The sequence below is a fragment of the Plecotus auritus genome (genome assembly GCF_963455305.1).
Source record: "Plecotus auritus genome assembly, chromosome: 6".
Taxonomy (NCBI): Eukaryota; Metazoa; Chordata; class Mammalia; order Chiroptera; family Vespertilionidae; genus Plecotus; species Plecotus auritus.
Window position 1 is genome coordinate 122,897,216 of NC_137773.1, and position 21,142 is coordinate 122,918,357.

Consider the following 21,142-nt stretch of genomic DNA (forward strand, 5'->3'; position numbering starts at 1 on the left):
CCTCTCCTCCAGATGAGCCAGCAAGCAGGCCTGTCCCTCGCTACCTGTGACTGTCCTTTGCTGCCTCTGTGACTATCCCTCACCACCTGTGACTGTCCCTCAGTGCCTGTGACTGTCCCTCACTGCCTGTGACAGTCCCTTGCTGCCTATGACTGTCCCTCGCTGCCTGTGACTATTCCTTACCGCCTGTGACTGTCCCTCGCTGCCTGTGACTGTCCCTCACTGCCTGTAACTGTCCCTCACTGCCTGTGACTGTCCCTCACTTCCTGTGACTGTCCTTTGCTGCCTCTGTGACTATCCCTCAGCACCTGTGACTGTCCCTCATTGCCTATGACTGCCCCTCACTGCCTGTGACTATCCCTCACCACCTGTCACTGCCCCTCACTGCCGGTGACTGTCCCTTGCTGCTTGTGACTGTCCCTCGCTGCCTGTGACTGTCCCTCGCTGCCTGTGACTGTCCCTCGCTGCCTGTGACAAAGGCTAAAGGCATCGCTCTTGCATGGACATTTGGTTTGTTGGCTGTTGAAGCGTGATGGCTACCTTTGAAAGGAAATGGCTTTCCCAAGCCCTTCAAAGGCTCTCAGGATGTGTCAATAAAAAGAAAGAAAACAGAAACAGATGGAATTTGGACACAAAAGAAAACAACCTTCACTCAAGAATTGCTTATTAAAATTATAGTACAATGCACTCATCTTCAGGCGGCAGGTCACAGATGAGAAATGTGGGAGCCTGTGGATGTTGAAGTGTCAATTATGTGGCAGCTTTCCCTGCATAACTGGGCCCACAGGTCTCTGTCACAGTCAGCAAGCACGGGGCCTCTAGTCTCACCTGTGGACAGGGGAGAGCCCTGAGCATTGGGGAGTGTGGGGAACGGATGCCATGTATTCCTCTCCATCAAGTACTTGCACATTTACCAGTACTTATACTTATACTTATACTTATACTTATACTTATACTTATACTTACACTTACACTTACACTTACACTTACACTTACACTTACACTTATACTTATACTTATACTTATACTTATACTTATGGCCAAATTCCTGTCAATGAGAGTCAGCACACCCATCAGAACATACTAGAATACCACGTTAGAATGGCTGGGAATGGGGCATTGGGAAGCGGAGCACCTTCCATTCTTTGTGACTGCAGCATTTCTGGTTTGCTTTTTGAACCACGTCATGGGCGTTATTTCACAACTGGAATGGTTTCCCAACAAGTGCCCAGAGCTATGCAAACGAGGACATGCTTCCTCACTAATGAAGATGGAGAGTGGCCTTGAGGAGAGTTTTGGAGAGTAGTTGTGAATATTTAGGACAGTGCCTTGTGCTTCAAAAGGTGCCTGTCCTCTTGCTTCCCCTGACAGAGTGGGCACGGTCGCTCCTCCTTCTTGCTAAGGTCACAGCTGCCACTTTGGAAAACGAGGTGCCCGGAGCACTTCTTCCCAGGCCTTCTTACTGGGAAGGCGTAAAGGCAGACAGTGAGGGGAGGGGTCCGGCTCTGCAAAGCTTGGCCACCCAGTTCTCCTTGCCCAGCCAGCCCTCGGGACTTGGTGGGAACAGGCCAGTCCACTAGGCCTGGGCAGTGGAGTTCATCAAATTCAGCTGCTGGCTGCCATTACAAGCCTTACAGTGATTTGTTAGGGTCTCTCCTGTCTCCTATTTTGTTAGCCCAATGTTTCCAGGACACGACCAAGCAGTCAGGCCAAAGGGTTTCTCACAGCTTCTTCGGGACGTGCCCTCCGGCTCCTCAGCGCCCCTCTGTCCCAATGGGCCGGGGTGTCTCTCTCAGCCATTCCAACAGAGGCACTTGGGAAAGGTCTGCCTTGTGCCTGGCTGTTATCCTTGTACAATAATCTGAAAGCCCAACTCGTTGGAAGTCTTTGTTTGCACTCCAGAGACTTGCTCTGAGGAGAAACCTGTCAGCTAACCGATGGCCATTTTCATCTCTTGGCTCCGGCTCCGACGTTAGCAATCGCAACAGGGCGGGCATGAAACTGAGAACGTCCTGTTGTCTGGACCCTCCAATGGAAGGCACCAAGCAAGGGGCTGCAGTGGAGTAACTGCCAGACAGCGAGTTGCTTTTCAGGAAAGAATGCTTCTTGACTTTTCTAGGTAGCAAGCACCTTCTCAACTTTAGAGAAGAGGCGTTTATTTTATTTTATAAAGTGTGGAAATATCTGAGGGCATGAAGAAATCAAACAGAGATAGGGCATATGAGAGGAGATTAAGGTACCAATCTGAATTGTTCCTTAAAGGATTCAGACTTGCTCTCCTCATGAAGAATAAAAAGTTCATTCAATTTAACATGGCAAACACCTCTGGGATGCCAGATACAGTGGAATATTTGTAATGCAGTGACTGTGTGATTAATGAAACTCATGTCTACTTCCATATGAACAGTTGCTACTGGGAGCTTTGTGCACTTAGCGAATCAGAGAAGTTATTCTTTATATATGCATTTTATGTAAATATAATCTAAATATGTCATACTAATTTTGCTTAATATATAGTATATATTTTATGTAAACATAAATAAATACTTTTTATACATGTACACTTATATTCACTCCATAAAATTATATTTTTGGTTTTATTTTCTTTTGCTGATGCTATTCTTTTGGCAAATACTGTTAAATGGCAACTTGGCTAAACCATGGATAGTACATGTGACCAGTTGCCTCTCTTCACAAATGTAATGAAGTAGAGGACTGAGCCGGAGCTATGCTGCAGCCTCCAGTTCATTTCCAGGGCAATGATGGGCTGAGCATCGCAGAGCCTGTGGCTTTCATGCCACAAGCCTGATGAGACGTCCAGGGACATGAGCTAAACTGATAGCAAGTACACTTTTTAAAAGTTTTATTGAATTTATTGGGGTACCATTGGTTAATACAATTATATAGCTTTCAGGTATACCAATCTCCAATACATCATCTGTATATTTATTGCATTATGTGTTCACCAACCAAAACCAAGTCTCTTTTTGGCACCATTTATCCCCCCTTTTCCCTCTTCTACCTCCCTGACCCCCTTTCCCTCTTGTGATCACCATGCCGTTGTCTGTGTCTATGAGTTTTTGTTTGTTTGTTTTTGCTTAATGCTTCACCTTTTTCGCTCAGCCCCCTGACCCCCTTCCCTCTGACAGCTGTCAGAGCAAATTTCCTTCTGTTTAGTAACATTAGAGAAGCCGTGACATTGGGATCCATCCCACTCAAGCCCAGGGAAGAATATTTCCATCATTCAATTCCCACAGAGGTCTGGGAATGTTTCCATAGCCCAAGCACAAGGCAAGGAAATACTTTGCAAATTCAGTGCAAACTAGATAACCCAGATCCTACTTCTCATATAGCTTATATTCAAGTGGGAGAAATTATAAAATAAATAAATAAGAAAATAATTAGTATTTTTACATCACATTTTACTTAAAACACACACACACACACACACACACACACACACTTAAATAATTGTGATAAGTAGCAGGAAGGAAAACAACAATCTTGTGATAAAAGATAACTGCGCCCACCTATGGTAGGCGCCAGGTTAGGCTCCTCAGAGGAGATGACCTTCCAGAGACATGGAGCAGGTAGAAGCCAGCCGTGTTGAGAGCCTTAGAGTAAGGAACAACAAATGCAAAGTCCCGGGCTGTATTTGCAGAAGATCCGTGAGCTTGTGGCTTACTGAGTAAAGGTGGAGCAGGATAGAGGGGAAATAGAAATGGAAAGGGAGGGGTTCCCTCCACTAGCTGGTCTTATCCAATTTAGGCTTTTAATCTGATAGCTCTCCAACCCAAAAACTTCACTCTTATATTTATTTAATGATATAATATTGTTGTTGGTGTCTTTTCTTTTGCTGATGCTATTCTTTTGGCAAATATCGTTAAATGGCAACTTCTAAACCATGGATAATATATGTGACCAGTTGCCTCTCTTCATAAATATAATTAAACAGAAGAGTGAGTAAAAGTTTTTTTAAAAGTATAAAAAATAAAGAGAAGTTTATTGTGTTCATTCTCAAAGAAAATCAACCATCTATATATATAAAAGCCTAAGCAACCGTTACAACCAAACAACTGGAAAAACCAGAACGACTGGTCAACCAGTCGCTATGACGTGCACTGACCACCAGGGGGCAGATGCTCAATGCAGGAGCTGCCCCCAAGTTGTCAGTGCATTCCCACAGCCAACCTCCCCCAGCCGGCCAAGCTCACTAGGCTTCTCCCCCTGGCCGGCTGGCTCCCCTATTGGCCCCAATTGGAGGGCCAGCTGGCCAACCTCCTGCGGTCTCTCCCCCTGGCTGGCCAGTCCCCTGATAGGGCTTGATCTCTGGCCAGGCCGAGGGACCCCACCCATACACGAATCCGTGCACTGGGTCTCTAATAATGTATAAATCATTCTACCACCATTGATGTAGAATCCATCAGAGAATAAAGATCTCATCATTAAAAAAACACCCCAAATTTTCTAATCACTGTGCTTTATGAAAGGCTTGCTGAGGTATCTTATATTTAGGAGAAATAATCTAAGACATGTGCTGGCACCCTCAATAATCTTGGATCAAATTACAAACTACAAACTAGTTCATGCTATTTGGCACCATGAAAATAGCCCTTCACTAAACTGTACCTTAATATGACAGTAATTCCATGGCCCTTACAAGGGACATTGGAAAACACAGTTAATCCCTGTGCAAATGGCCAATAAACCTATGATAAATCACCACCTAATAATAATTAAAGAAGTATAAATTCAAAGAATAAATTAAAAATATAAGAAGATATTCAACTTTGCTCATAATTAAAGAACCTAACTCAAAACAATATTACTTTTTTTTTTTTACCTATCAGATTAGCAAAAGTTTAAGATTTGGTATTATTCAATACTGGTAAAAATCTGAAGAATATGTGTTTTCAAATACTCTTGTGGAAAGTGTATGTTGGTATGACATTTTTCAAATTGATATGTAATTAAAATATAATATATTCATTTCAGATGTACAACATAAAGATTCAATATACGCCTGTACTGCAAAATGATCACCACAGTAAGTCTAGTTAGCATCCATCACCATACATAGTTTACTTTTCGTTTTCTTATGACAAGAATTTCAGCTTTCACTATTGCGTGTGGTGTCAGCAGTGGGCTTCTTATCTATAGCCTTTTATTATTATGTTGAAGTGCATTCCCATTTTGTTGAGTTTTTAAAATCATAAATAGATGTTGAATTTTGTCAAACACTTTTTCTGCATCTATTGAGATGGTCATATGAATTTTATTTTTTATTTTGTTAATGTAGTTTATTATATTGATTGATGTGCAAATGTTGAACATCCTTGCATCCCTGAAATAAGTCCCACTTGATCATGGTGTATTAGCCTTTTATGGCATTGTAGAACTCAGTTTATTAATATTTTGTCGAGGATTTTTATATCTATGTTCATTAGGAATATTGGCCTGTAATAATCTTTTCTTGTACTGTTCTTGTCTGGTTTTAGTATCAGGGTAATGCTAGCATCTTAAAACTGGTTTGGAAGCATTCCTTCTATTTTTTGGAAGAGTTTGAGATAAATATGCCTTAATTTTTTTGAATTTTTGGTACCCATCTGGTCCTGGATTTTTATTTATTGGGAAGTTATGATGACTAATTCAATCTCTTTACTAGTAATCAGTCTGAATAGATTTTTTTATTTCTTTATTGTTCAATTTTGGTTGGTTGTACATTTTTAGGAATTTACTCATTTTTTTCTAGGTTCTCTAATTTGTTGGCTCAAAGTAGTTTCCTAAGATCCAAATATTTCTGTTATCAGTTGTAATTCTCCTCTTTAATTTGTAATTTCATTTGAGTTTTCACTTTTTCTTAGTCTAAACAAAGGTTGGTCAATTTTATTTATCTCTCTAAAAAAAATCAGCTCTTAGTTTTATTGATCTTTTATTTTCCTTTCAGTCTCTGTTTCATTCATTTATGCTCTGTTCTTTATTTCCTTCCTTCTACTGAATTTGGGCTTAGTTTTTTTCTTGTTTCTACTTTTCTGAGGTATAAAGTTGGGCTGTTTATTTAAAAACTTTCTTTTTTATTAATGTAGGCATTTATCACCACGAACTTTCCTCTTAGAACTGCTTTGGCTGCTATTGGCTGATGCTATTTTGGCGCATATATATACACAAAACATTTTACATTTATGTCTTTTCGGATAATAATGAATTAACTTTGAATGTGTCCAAAAGCACTTTTACTCTCCCCCTCACACATTTTATGTTTTTGATGTCACAATTCATATCTTTTAATCTTGTCTATTCTTTAACAAAGTGTTGTAGTTATAGTTGTTTTCAGTACTTCTGTCCTCTAGCTTTTTTTTTTTACCAGAGTTATAAGTGATTTACTCGCCCCATTATAATATTAGAGTATTCTGAATTTAACTGTATGTTTACCTTTATCAGTGAGTTTTGGGAGGGAGAAGATCCACCCAACAATATCTGCATATATCTTATTTGACTAGGTGACTTGGCCACCTCTAGCTGCATAGGAATCTGAGGAAGTAATTTTAACTGGGAACATAGCATTGTTGCCTGAAAAAATCAGGATGTTGTTAGAAAGAACAAAGGGGAGAATGAGTATTAGATAGGCAATGAACAATGTCTACCATACTATGAAAATGTTGCTCTTATATTTCCAACTAGTGGCCTGGTGCACGAAATTTGTGCATGGAGGGGGAGGTTCCCTCAGCCCAGCCTGCACCCTCTCCAATCAGGGACCCCTTGGGGGATGTCCGACTGCCAGTTTAGGCTTGATCCCTGTGGGATTGGGCCTAAATCCGCAGTCGGACATCCCTCTCACAATCTGGGACTGCTGGATCCTAACTGCTCACCTGCCTGCCTGCCTGACCACCCCTAACTGCCTCTGCCTGCCTGCCTGATCGCTCCTAACTGCCTCCCCTGCCAGCCTGGTTGCCCCCAACTGCCCTCCCCTGCCGGCCTGATCTCACCCCCAACTGCCCTCCCCTGCTGGCCTGATCTTGCCCCCAACTGCCCTCCCCTGCTGGCCTGGTCTCCCCAACAGCCCCCCTAGCTGGCCTGGTCACCCCACACAGCCTGCTATTTGATCATTTGGTCGCCCCTCACTAACCCCCCTGCCAGCCTGGTCGCCCCACACAGCCTGCTGCTCGGTCATTTGGTCACCCCTTACTAACCTCCCCGCTGGCCTGGTGGCCCCACACAGCCTGCTTCTCAGTCATTTGGTTGCCCCTTACTAACCCCCTGCCGGCCTGGCCGTCCCACGCAGCCTGTTCGGCCGTCCGTTCGATTTCAGTGGTTGCTTAGGCTTTTATATATAGAGATGGTTTAATCTGGTTGATCAGCTCATGGACACTTCTTTGTGGTTCATTACTTTTTCCTTCTCTATTTTAAGCACAGATGAAGAGAGAGTGGATATTTTATAGAGATTTTCTATGGCTGCCTTAATCTGCTTCATGCCTTATTTCCTTCATTAAGTTGATGCAGTTATTTAGCAGAAAAGACTTTCCAAGCACATCATATCAGAAGATGGTGTTGCCAACCTGCCACCTGGTAGTGTTGTATTGAGATTTCTGTCTTCTAGAGATGGAAGTAAATTGTTAGTAAGCCATCCATACTCTCATTTCTCTGGGACTTTTGGGTGAGTTCTAGACATCTTAGAGAGCACAAACCAAGTGTAAAATAGAAAAGGGCAAAGTTAACTGAACTAAACTTGTCACCATCCTATATATTATCTACAAAGAGACCATTGGAAAATGTACTGCTGATCATGTTAATTCCATATGTCATGATAGTTTTATGCATCCCATCCCCTCTGATAGCATAAAACTCACATCTTAGCATGACATTTAATGACCTCTGTCTTAAAAATCTTCAGAAAAATTTTTCTGATATTTCCAAGAAAGGCTTAGGTACCTTCTTTAATGTTGTCATAATACTATTGAGAACTTCTGAAAAACCCAAAGCTTGGGCTTTGGAGTCAGTATCTCTGATTTTGAATTCAATTCCTTTGGCAAGATACTGAGTCTTGGTTTCTTAACTACAAATGTTGGTATCTAATTCATGGCATTATGTTGAGGATCAAATGAGACGATGCGTGTAATGTGCTTGGTACAGCTCTGCACTCAGTCTGCAATAGCTGCTCCTCTGCTATTCTTGTCATTGTGCTTATCATTACTTATTACACTACTTCCAGGATCAGAGGTGGATTTACCAAGAAGCCAGCGAAGCTTAAATTTCAGGGCCTCATTTTGTGTGGGCCTTTCCAATGCCCTGTACCTAATTCTGTATTCAGCATGTTACATTATTGTCTTAAAGGACACCCCTACCTCCCTTTTTCACCCCATTGTATAAGCTCCAGGCCATACAGAACTTAGACCCCTACCCAGACCCCATCCTGGTCAGGGCCTTGATATTTGTGAGACAGTCAATATTTACCAATGACAATAAACTACCCAGGGCCATAGCCTCTTCATCAAGCTGCCAACTAGCTTGAAGTGAACAGTGCTTATCATTGTTGTCTGTTTTTTAAAAAATCCTTCAGCCTTAACTCCCATTGCTGTCTCCTGGTTGGTGGGATCCTCTAGAAGGCATTTCACCGATCATTCAGAATCAATAGCATCCCTCTCCTTTGTTCTCTCTTTCCAGTTGAGGAGTCAGCATTTGTTACAAGGATAATGAGGGAAGAAAGTGTGCTATCGATGATTATTTACTGGAGAGAATTCTGATGTAACTGAAACAGCAAAGCTGTTTCCATGGGGACTGTCTGGGTCTTGGAAATGTTTGTTAGCATAAACTTCAAGCTATTATTGTGTTTACTATATAGTTATCTGACTGGCATACCTGTTCCCTCCCCAGCCTCAGCTTACTCTGACATTTTACTCTATGTTCCCAGTAATAAATACGTGAGTGTGTGTGTGTGTGTGTGTGTGTGTGTGTGTGTGTGAGAGAGAGAGAGAGAGACAGAGAGAGACAGAGAGAGAGAGACAGAGAGAGACAGAGAGAGACACAGAGAGAGACAGAGAGAGAGAAAGAGAGAGAGAGAGAATGGCTTCCAGTCTCCCAGGGTCAAGGTTGATATGACAGGAAGAAAAGAGCTGGACAGGTCAACAGACAAAACCCCAGGAGGGTGGAGTAATTCTCTGAGCTTGCATTGAAAACTACACAAGGCATTTGAATTCCGACCACAAAGAAGTCCAATGACAGACACCTAATAAAAATGGAAAGATAATAATAGGAAAAGGATTGCAAGAAAATTAAACTCTGGGGTTGGCAAAATTCAAGTAAAAATGGGAAGAAAAATACAAATATCAAACTTTTCTCACTGTATAGCTGATTATTCAAGGAGGGTGGCTTACATGTTTTCTTCCCTAAATAAGATCTCTCCTCCTTGTCTGATTACATCCGTCCTCCAGAGTAGAAATCACACAGGTCTTCACTGAGAAACATAAGCAGCACCTTTGCCTCCACTGATTTCCACCAGGGACTGCTACTTTCTCATGCTTATTCTGATTAGAATGGGGGGAACAGCAACATTTTATCATTTTGACTTAAGGAAAGGTACAGGCTGAAGGTAAAAAGGAGTGTTTCACCAGGGGAGAAATTCTTGTTTGCTTGTTTCTGAGCCTCAACTTTTTAATCTGTAAAATGAGGTTAATAATACTTACCCATGAGATTTTTGAAAGTACAAATGAGGTGAGACATGAGAGAGATTTATATTATGGTACTTTGTCCTCAGAGACTCTTCCATGGACCCTTGATTTTTAATTAACCAAAAGGACATGCCAGTGGCTTCCACAGCAATGTCTCTACTCCAGGCCTTTTACTAAGCTCTAGACTAGAACATTCTGTTTCTACAACATCTCCAAATTGGCCTTCTCCAAGGCACTTTAAATGCACACACATATCTTGAACTCATCACCTTTCCCCTAAAATCTTCCCCTTTTCTAATATTCTCTAGCTCATGAATGGCATTACCACTTATTTGAACAAAATGTCAATTTTCCAATCTTTAGTGACTTCATTTTTTCTTTGTAGAGACTTAAAGCATTCTGAATTTAGTCCTAGATTTTCTTATGTCTATTAAGAGAGGAATATAAAAGAAAGTCAGAGATTAATTTTATAGAGTATAGGTTCTTTAATAAAGTACTTCAGTAACTGAAACCAAGGGTTGACTGCTTGCCGCCACCAAATACCAAAACTCATGAGACAGGTACTGATGAATAAGGAAACAGGTTTATTTAAGTGTTGGTTACCTGAGCAGAGAGGTGCTCTCATCCCAAAGCCCATCTTAGAATCTCAGTGTAGGCAGTGGTTTTATAGGGAGATTGTGGGAAGAAGGGCACTAAGGAATTCTGGTGATATGTAGTTTCACATGTCAGCTTCTGTGTGGTTTCAATGTGACCTTTCATGTATGCCAGTGTCTAGTGTGTTTTTTTCTCTCTGTGGGTTTTATTGCTGATATCTGGGGACAGAACCATGCAGGCCTGGCAAACCATTGGCATCTGCTACATTCCCATGATGAAGGCTGGCAAAAAGCGGAATTGGAGCTGCCTCTGCCTATAATATGCTTAAATATAAAACGATTAATATTTTAGACTATAAGTTTTATTAGTATATTTTTATTTTTAAATCTTGGTTAGTTATTAAAAGTGAGGTTGTTATTTTTTTATACCATATACCCTGTTAGACTTTGTGTCTAAACCAGTTTAGCACATGAACCAGTGAATACTGTTCCCTGAACAGCTAACCTGCAGGGATGGAACTAGTTTTGAGGAAAAGCAGCCTGTGAATAGGAGATACTGTGTGTGAATTAGACAAGCTTTCATTTATTTTTGTTTCCCTAAAAAGGCAAAGGAACACTCAACAAACTTTAGAGGAAGAAAAAAAGGAAGAAAGTAAGTAGAGTTGAAACGCTATTTTCTTGTCTTCAAACACACATTCTATTTATCAAAAAAATAATATAACTCCTAAAAATGCTGGGTATTGCCTTTTAATTTCTATTCAATAACATCACTCAAGTATTATTGTGCAGGCTATTAAAGAATATGAAACTAGCTTGAGAGAATGTTCAATTATGTTTACAACTTGATTTCATTGCTCATATTTCAACATTCACAAATGCTATTGATCTCTGATTTAGCAGGATTTCTGTTGCAATTCTAATGCAGAAACTTTTAAAAGGCAAGGGATAGAATCACACAATCTGGGCCTTCTGGGATATTTGAGATTATCTAGTTGATCACCTTCATTTTCAGAAGAAACTGGGATCAAGTGATAGAACTTGTCCAGTTTTATACACAGTGTCAGAACTGAATCTAGAAACAAGGCTTTGCGAGTCTCTCCTTGGATTCTTCCTCTGGCATTGGTATTCTCTACTTATTCTGTTGTTGTTTTTCTTTAATTTTTTTATTTAATTAATTTCTTTATTGATTAAGGTATCACATATTTGTCCTCATCCCCCCTTTCCCATCCCAAACCCCTCCCCACTCATGCCTCCACCCCCCCTGTTGTCCATGACCACTGGTTAGGCTTATATGCATGCATACAAGTCCTTTGGTTGATCTCTTCCCCTTACCCGCACCCTCCCCTACCTTCCCTCTGAGGTTTGACAGTCTCATCGATGCTTCCCTGTCTCTGGGTCTATTTTTGTTCATCAGTTTATGTTGTTCATTATTTCCCCTAGATGAGTGAGATCATGTGATACTAGAAATATACTTATAAGAACCGAAAATGAGACAAGCAATAATGGTTATGCTGGGAGGCAAAAGAATCAGTCTGTAGTGAGTTTCTTTCTGTGCTAACAGTTCTTTTGAGTCCCAATTTCAATGTCAAACAGTTCCTTATGTGTACATGTCAGCGATGATATTTCAGTTCTGGATGGTGGACAAATGGTGGTAATGCAGGTCCGACCCTCTCTGGTTTGGTCCTGGGCAACCTGCCGCGACGCACAGCTGCTGACTGCTAGTATGGCGAGGTGTTGTCAGCGTCTTCCATCTCTGGACTGTTTCTCTTCTGTCTTCATGGCTGGAGCAGTCCTGTCAATTCCTCTCTGTTGCAGGAATCCACATGGTCTTGGAGGTGTACTTATTCTGTTTTAAACATTTGTTAACCAAAAGTTCTAAAGTTCACTGAGGAATTTGTTTAGTTAATTTCTTTTTTGCATGTTTCATGACACCCTCATTATAATAAAAACTAGAGGCCCGGTGTGCAAAATTCGTGCACAGGGGTGTGGTGTGTGTCCCTCAGCCCAGCCTGCACCCTCTCCAATCTGGGACCCCTCAAGGGATTTCCGACTGCCTGAAATGGGCCTAAATAGGCAGCCGGACATCCCTCTCACAATCCAAGACTACTGGCTCCCAACCTCTCGCCTGCCTGCTTGCCTGATTGCCCCTAACCACTTCTGCCTGCCAGCCTGATCACCCCCTAACCACTCCCTGCCAGCCTGATTGATGCCTAACTGCTCCCCTGCCAGCCTGATTGCCCCTAACTGCCCTCCCCTGCCAGCCTGGTTGCCAACAACTGTCCTCCCCTGCAGGCCTGGTCTCCCCCAACTGTTCTCCCTGCTGGCCTGGTCGACCCCAACTGTCCTCCCCTGACAGTCCGGTCACCCCTAACTGCCCTCCCCTGCAGGCCTGGTTCCCCCCAACTGCCCTCCCCTGCAAGCCTGATCGCCCACAACTGCCCTCCCCTGCCGGCCATCTTGTGTCCACATGGGGCGTCCATCTTTGACCACATGGGGGGACCATCTTGTGTGTTGGAGTGATGCTCAATTTGCATATTACCTCTTTATTATATAGGATAAAATGAAACTTTGACACAAAACCCAGGGAAGTAAATGTGGTATCTTGACTATTTTCTTTCCAGATTATGCTCTCCCCATATTCTCTGACCCCCCTCTTCACCTACCATTCTGAATCTTCCCTTGACCTTGATCATTTTAACAGTTGCTGCAAATTTTTCATTAATAGTCTTTTGACTTCATTACTAAAATAATCTATTGTTAAAACATTTTTATCCTTACTTGTTTACATCTAAACATTATTCTTTCATTTAAAGGTGAACCCAATAATCTAACTATATTTTAAAACTCTCGATAACTGGAATCTTAACTATCTTTTTTAAGGACTTGAATTAATTATTAAAATAACAGATTATTTGCCTTGAGATAAACTGCTTGGTTTTTAAAAACAATTTGTATGGGTGCACAGCCTGATGTTTCCTGCATTTTAAAATTCAGAGGGCACACAGTAGATTTCAGCTTTGTTTAGCTTCTTTGCAGATCCCACATATTATAATAGCCTCGCCTTCCATGTACTCATGAAAAACCATTGGCATTCATATGTGAGGTGTATTTCTCTACATGTACCACAGAGCAACACAAGAGCTCACAGACTAGTAATGCTGTCCGCATCAGGAAATATCATTGATCAAACAGTGATAAATGTAGTGAGGACAAATGCACATTTCTTCATGTTAAACAGCATGTTTATTTCCCCCTCCCTCACATAAAGCATGTACCAGGCAGGCATATCCCAAAGCAGACCTGGGCATATGGGTACATGTTTGAACTGAAGTTCCTGACTGCTGAGTTTTCCTACTGGCCTGAAAATTAGATGTTTCCACTTAGAGAGACCACTTGGCACCTGGCCACTGCACTGGCTTCAAAAGGAGACATTTATCTCCATCAGAACTCCTGAGGGTCAATACTTTATCAGAGTTGTTGGGAAGGGAGATTCTTTCTTGGAGTGATGAGAATATAATTTTTTAGTATACAAGCATACAATTTGCAGTTTTAAAAATTTACAATTACATAATTCTTACAAAGAACTTTAAATGAAATACCCATTTGCTGATAGATCAGACATGGAAATGACACAATATTATGTTGGTTAAGATGTCTATGATGCCAACAAGTCATCAATTCTAGGTCTTTTTTTTTCTTTTCTTAGGGAGGTCAAGTCAGTAATTGTTTTTGCCTTTATATTGCAAAATATTGAGTAGACCATCCTCAACTTCCCATTGCCTAAACGCAAATATTTCCCATGATCCCTCTGCCCAGCTGTGGTATGCTATCATGGCTGATGGCAACAGGAAGACTATTTGTATTGCAATATTTATAACATCAGGAGTCCCCTTTGCTGGGTTTATTTTTTCTGCTTTGTGTTCATTCTTCCTTACTGCTGATATACCCTTACCTGCGTTTCTACGATAACTCGCCCTCCCCTACTGTTCTTATTTCCACATGTTATTTGCCTGGTGTCACATGGCCCAGCTTTGACCCACCACAGCATTCCACTCAAACCAGCAGAGGCTATGAGAGTTATGTTCCAGAAATTGTGTGAGAATGATTAGAATTATTGGAAATGGAGGCTCTTCTTCCATCCATTGAACTTGAAATTGGGCAGATGTTAGCCTGGAACAGCTGATGTGAAGCAGGCAGTGCTGGCCTGCCCATAGCCGCTAGGCTCTCACACTTCCATGCTAGGAGACCCAGTGGTTTCCAACTGCAAGCCACTGTGTCTCTTTGCCTAAGGGCTTTTCTTCTGCCACAACAGCCAGTCCTTCAGCTGGCACGTTCATGGGACGGGCAGCAGGTGTGAGAGAATCCGTGCTCCCAGAGCAGCTTCTCAGCAGGGACCGAGGAGAGAGCTGGTGGATCACACCAGCGCCCTCTTCCCTTGGCTGACAAATCTCTAAATTGTGGACTCAAATTTTCAATGTCCAGCTCTAATTTGCTATTTGCCTTTGGTGAATATATATGTGTATATGTACACCATGTATACACATATCTAAATGTGTTTTCATGAATATGTATGTGTACATGTATAGGCATATACATAAATATTCATACAAACACTTACAATTTATATTATTTTTACATTATTCATAACTTTTATATTGTTTTATAATGATATATATCTCTGACTTAGGTGGGGGGAGTATTCTTTTTAGTACCTTTCCTGGCTTGTTGGTAGAACTCTATTCTAATTAGTTTAATAAGATCGCCCAGTTTTAATTCCAGAGCTAATACTGAGCTGATATTTGCTCACACAGTGACATCATTTCTGCAGCTGGCACTCCTTTTCCGGTGTCAGTTCTGATGGTCCATGTACATGCTGTGGCCTCTTAAAGCTGTGTCAGCATCATGGCTGTCTGCTCACACCCACCATTCAAACCACATCCTCACTTCCCCATGGCTCAGATTCTAGTCTCACCTGCTCCCAGAATAGTCCTGCCACCCCAGACAAGGCCCAAGACAATCAGGATGGGGAAGAGGACCCTCATTGGGACTCTCAATGGACTGGAGGCAGGATAGTTTTTAGAGACATTAGCAAGTTTGGGTTCTCTTATCTTCTCCTTCATTTCAAAGAGCCCCTTGCTCTTTGCTATTGGATTTTTGCAGGGGCAAAGATGAAATCTTGGGGTCTCTGTTTCTACCATCTGGTGTAAACACCTACACTTACTGAATTTACTTATGCACAGGGGAGTCAGACAAGAAGAGAGGCTCAAGCAGGAACGTATGCGTGGCGGTGCGTCTATTGGCAGAGAAGCAGGAAGGTGCCTGATTCTTGGGTCCGCAGTGCAATAGCACAGGCCAGGGCAGGCCCTGCCCAGTGTCCATCAGTAAGTCTTCCAGATGCCAGGCCACACTAGTCTCCTGCAGCTGGAGGAAGGAAGGTTTGAGTGCATCAGTTTGATTTAGGGAGGTACATATTTTTACTTAAAATGAATGGTTTTCAAATAAGGAAATATCCACAGTGAGGAGAGAAATAAATAGGAAAAGTAGGAAGTAGGTGTTTTTTACCCACTTGAATTTTGGGATCGAAGAACCATATCTCAATCGACATATCCAGGAAGCTCACGAGAAACAGCCGCTGTTTTTGTGTGGTGTGAGCATCATCCCTGGGCCACGGGCTTGTCCTCTCATGAGGAATCCTGAGGTGGCCACAGGTGGGAGGCCAGGGCTCTGTGGGATGCGAGGCCACAGGTGGGAGGCCCGGGCTCTGTGGGATGCGAGGCCACGTGTGAGAGACCAGGGCTCTGTGGGATGCGAGGCCACGTGTGAGAGACCAGGGCTCTGTGGGATGTGAGGCCACGTGTGGGAGGCCAGGGCTCTGTGGGATGTGAGGCCACATGTGGGAGGCCAGGGCTCTGTGGGATGCAAGGCCACGTGTTGGAGGTCAAGGCTCTGTGGGATGCAAGGCCACGTGTGGGAGACCAGGGCTCTGTGGGATGCGAGGCCACGTGTGGGAGACCAGGGCTCTGTGGGATGCGAGGCCACGTGTGGGAGGCCAGGGCTCTGTGGGATGCAAGGCCACGTGTGGGAGGCCAGGGCTCTGTGGGATGTGAGGCCACATGTGGGAGGCCAGGGCTCTGTGGGATGCAAGGCCACGTGTTGGAGGTCAAGGCTCTGTGGAATGCAAGGTCACTGTCTGCTGGCTCAAGGTGATCGAATGCTTTTCCTGACATTGGCTGTTTGGCCCAGCTTTCACTGCCCTGGGACTGAGCATTTTTGTTGTGTTTGCAGATGCCTCAACCAGGATTTAATCTATTTGAGAAATTTTGAGCCATATGAATGTTGCCCCAAAGGCTTTAAATGAGAAAAAAACATGCATACTCCAATCTAAAGATTTATGGGTTTCAGTGCAAAACATTCCGGTGGGGAGATTTTAAAAATTAATTTATATCCGAGGCAGCACAACATAGGGTATTGGAGGCATTTAAGAATTTTAAATACGAGGGAGTGTGTTGAATGATTCATTTGAAATAGTATATCAGAACAGGTGGGGAAGCTCAACTTTTTTCTTAATGGAAGAAAATGTTGCAAAATTGAGTTTTGCTTTGCCCACACAGGAGCACTAAGAAATCTCAGCCCCAGCTCTCATCTCTGCGAAAGAGCGCCCGAACGGTGCTGCCGCCCCTTCCACACACTCAGCCAGAGCCTCCGTGTGTTTGTCAACAGCCAGAGCCCGGCTAATCCTGAGCAAAGCACAAATGAGCCATCTTGGAGAATGCCAGCCCCTGCTAATCACTTTCTAAAATTGCTCTCCAGCACTAATTGAAACCATAAATCCTCATCCCGTTCAAAGCCTAACCACGATGCACCAGCAGCTCACGTCAGCTCCTCCTCTTATCTCCTGGGCCACGTTCTTGCTGTAGCCAGCTTCCCGTGGAGCAGCTGGGGTGCTCCAGTTCAGGTGCCTGGAGACATTCCTGGGAGAGACGGACCATTTCTCTGAGCACCTCCACGAGGCGGCGCTGCCCAGGATACCCTCCCCAGTCCCATTGGAACAAGGTCAAAACGTGTGGGTGAGATATATTTACACTCATTTCACCCTCGATGCCTGAGGAGAGCACAGATCCAAGAATATTTAAATTCTACTTTGTTGCGACAGGCTTGTTCTGTCACATGGAGCAGGTAGGAGGTTATGGTTGCCTCTAGACAATTTGCTAGACAAGAAAAATGGCCTCGCAAACCACCTGACAGCTTTATTCTTGTGGCTCTGGCAGAAAAATAGGCAAAAGAGATTGCAGAGGTGGCTGAGTGGAATACAACACAAAAGTTCAGAAAAATATTAACTGGCTGTGAAATGAGTGTGAGGCTGCAGTAAAGGAACTTGCACCTCAGTCCCATAAAGTCACTCATTACATTTTTACAGCCAGATGATGCTCCCTTCGGCACTGTTGCTGGGAGGGGTGGTAAAGAGTCCTCCACGAGGCACAAGATGTTCTTATGAGGAAGAGGGAAGCTGACTCACGCTCCGGGTCCCAGGGACTCCCCAGGCAGGCCCGGGCTGCTTTCTATGGGGCCCTGCGCTTTTACAGATCTGTTCTGGCCCCGTTTACTGGCCTGCGCAACCCCTCTGGGCCTTCCCATGGACACTTGTAATTAATGCAGAGTGCTCTGATACATGGCCATTTGGGGCCCTCAAGTCACTGAGGCAACAGTGAATGCTGCAAGTTTTCTGTTCCTGGAAGCAGAAAAAAAACTGACCCAATAAAGTATTTTCTTAGATGATGGCCCACTTGGCAGAGTCACCTTCAACTCATCCTTTTTAGCCAAACTCGTTCATTAAATAGAAGAGAAATCGTCCTCTCAACCTCTTATCAGGAACAGCAAGGACTCGGGCATCACTTCAGGAGAGCTCATCTGCACCATCAAACGTGAAGAAACAGGCGATGCACCCTCGGCGTCCTGCCGTAGCAAGAAAGAGTAACGTGTTTGTTCAAAGGAAAATCAGTAAGAGGCGCTTAGGAAACCGCTGGGCGGAATGTGAAATTGGTGCCCCCCCTGCAGGACCTCCAGGGCCTCGCATGTGCTGACAGGCGCTTCAGGTCTTCAGGAGGGAAAGGCATTCACTTCTGATGTTTCTTCTACCTGGGAATCTTTATTCTATGGAAACTGGCATGGACTGGTCTCTTAGAATACGCTAAGAAACAGTGCCCTTCTGTATCCAGGGCTCTGTTAACTGGAGAAATGATGTTTCTTTAAATGTCAGGAAAATTTAAATGGTTGCCTTTTTTAGAATTCCCCATTCTATAGACTAATGATCAAATGTATTGGTTTGATTTGAGTTTACTTTTGCATTGAAAATCCTACATGATCAGGCCCTAGCCTTTTCTCCCCCTATGCACCAATCCTCAGCTCTCCTTGCCCCTCGCACTCCAGTCTAATTTATTTCCTGTTGCTCTATACACACTCATTGTATGTCTCACCTCTGCATCCTTGAGCATAATGCATCCTCTTACAAGCTTTCCTCTTACTTCTATTTATTTGGGACTTAACCATTTTTCTGGAATCATGCCCCCTGTTGCCGTCCACAAAGGGTTCCACAGTCTTGCTGCTGGGAATCGCTCTTCCCACATTAGTGGTCCCGTTGCACTCATGGTGGACCTGCCCGGCTTACACCAGCTTTCCATGTTCTGACTGTTTGCTGATTTCCATGAGTTACTCGTCTCAGAGATGCATTTCTTGAGAGCAGGGACTATGTCTTGTTCATCTTGGGGCACAGAACCTGCTGTATTGTAAGAACAAACAGAATCTAGGTCACATTGCATGACATAGGCAGCCCTGGACACCATTTCCACCTGGACTCTTCCCTCTGTGCTCCTACGATGTTAGTGAAATGTCCAGGCCCAGGAGGAGGCAGATTCCTACAATGTTATTGAAATGTCCAGGCCCAGGAGGGGGCAGGCTCCTGTGATGTTAGTGGATGACCAGGCCCAGGAGGGGGCAGGCTCCTGTGATGTTAGTGGATGACCAGGCCCAGGAGGGAGCAGGCTCCTGTGATGTTAGTGGATGACCAGGCCCAGGAGGGGGCAGGCTCCTGTGATTTTAGTGAAATGTCCAGGCCCAGGAGGGGGCAGGCTCCTGTGATGTTAGTGGATGACCAGGCCCAGGAGGGGGCAGGCTCCTGTGATGTTAGTGGATGTCCAGGCCCAGGAGGGGGCAGGCTCCTGTGATGTTAGTGGATGACCAGGCCCAGGAGGGGGCAGGTTGCACTTAGAGCCTAAGGCCAGTCTACAAGTCTGACTTGACTCCAATTTGGCATTGCTTCCTATTCCACGGTGGACAGGTGCTCGGGCTGAGACGAGTTTCCACAGGCACTCTAGTTTACCTGCAGCAGGGACCCAGGGCTGAGCATGCGGTGGGGTTGGGGAGCACTCTCCTGGCCCCCCTTTCTCAGATGTGGCAGCCACACACGTGTGTGTGCATGTGTGTGTGTGTGCGTGTGCATGTGTGTGTGTGCACGTCCCTGCGTGAACGCTGTCTCCACAGACCCCGCCCAGAGCCCTTGGGTGACACTTCCCTTGGATGCATTTGTTCTCTGGCTTCTTCATCAAGGTCGATGTTCCTCTGTGCCCCGGATTGGAGACCCTTTTCCCTCTTAGCTCTGGGAACCCGCTGAGGCCAGACCCACCCAGGGAGTCCCTGGCCCCATGTACTGTGGATTTGAGAGGAAATGGGAGCGGCCTGGTTCACAGTGGGTTCAGGCAGATTATCTTTGTGGCCTCCATTTGCTTATCTGTAACAAATGAGGACAGTGCACCCACGCAGCGCTGGTGAGAAAGAAAGGCAGCGTCACGTGGGAAACTGGCACAGTCACTGGCTGTTGTAAGTGCTCACAGTGGCAGCTTCAGTTACTACTTTAGAATAGAGTGGAAGGGCCCAGGCAAAGCTTAGAGAGGCCCTGGGCAACCAACAGAGCACCCGCATGGACCACCTGTAAAATGGGTGCAGCCTAACAGAGAAGGATTTTTACCTCATAGTCCCTTGTGGGCCAAGAGTCCAGGCTCCTCTAGGCTGGAGCCCCTGCCAGGCTGCCATCCAGATGTTGGCCCCGCATTCTCCTCTGGGGCCTGGGTCCAGTCGGCTCCCCATGCTCACTCAGGCTGTGGGCAGAATTCATTTCCTGTGGCTGCAGAATCCAGGCAACTGCTTCTTCACAGGCAGACATGGAGAGAGAGAGAGAGAGAGAGAGAGAGAGAGAGAGAGAGAGAGAGATATTCCAGAGAGATTGCATCACACCTTCCTGTCACCTGTACCCCGTGACACTGGTCAGAAGCCACTCACAGGTCCCAGGAGGGAGCACCCAGAGGCATGAATACCAAGTGGCATCACGGGGCCACCTTAATGTTTGTCTGCCACAAAAGGATGATTATAACAGAAGCCATCTCATGGTTGTTGTGAGGATTAAACAGAGGAACACATGTAAAGCATTTGGAACAGTGCCTGGTGCTAGTAAGTGCTCAGAGAAGGTTTTCTGCTTATAATCAGGCCACGAGTGGAATGAATGAATGAATGAATGAATGACTGGGCTGGCTCAGGATTCATAACTGGGTGGATTCTTTCCATGTGAGCTTTCTGCTGGGCTGATTCCCGGTTGTTTTAGATCAGCGGCTGCAAGCTGGGCTGTGGGTGGTATTGAATGTCACCCATAGGTAGGTATGACCTGCCTTAGTCTGTGTAACTAATTTCAAGTGCACTGTTTTCAGGCAAGTGCCTGTAATTGCCACTTTTGCTACTTGTGAATGACTTGTTGGCTGTCTTCTCTCACGACTGTAAGAAAGGAAGCCGGAACCAGGAGTGGGCTCCAATGAGCTGGCTTCTTCCCTGTGAGCTACC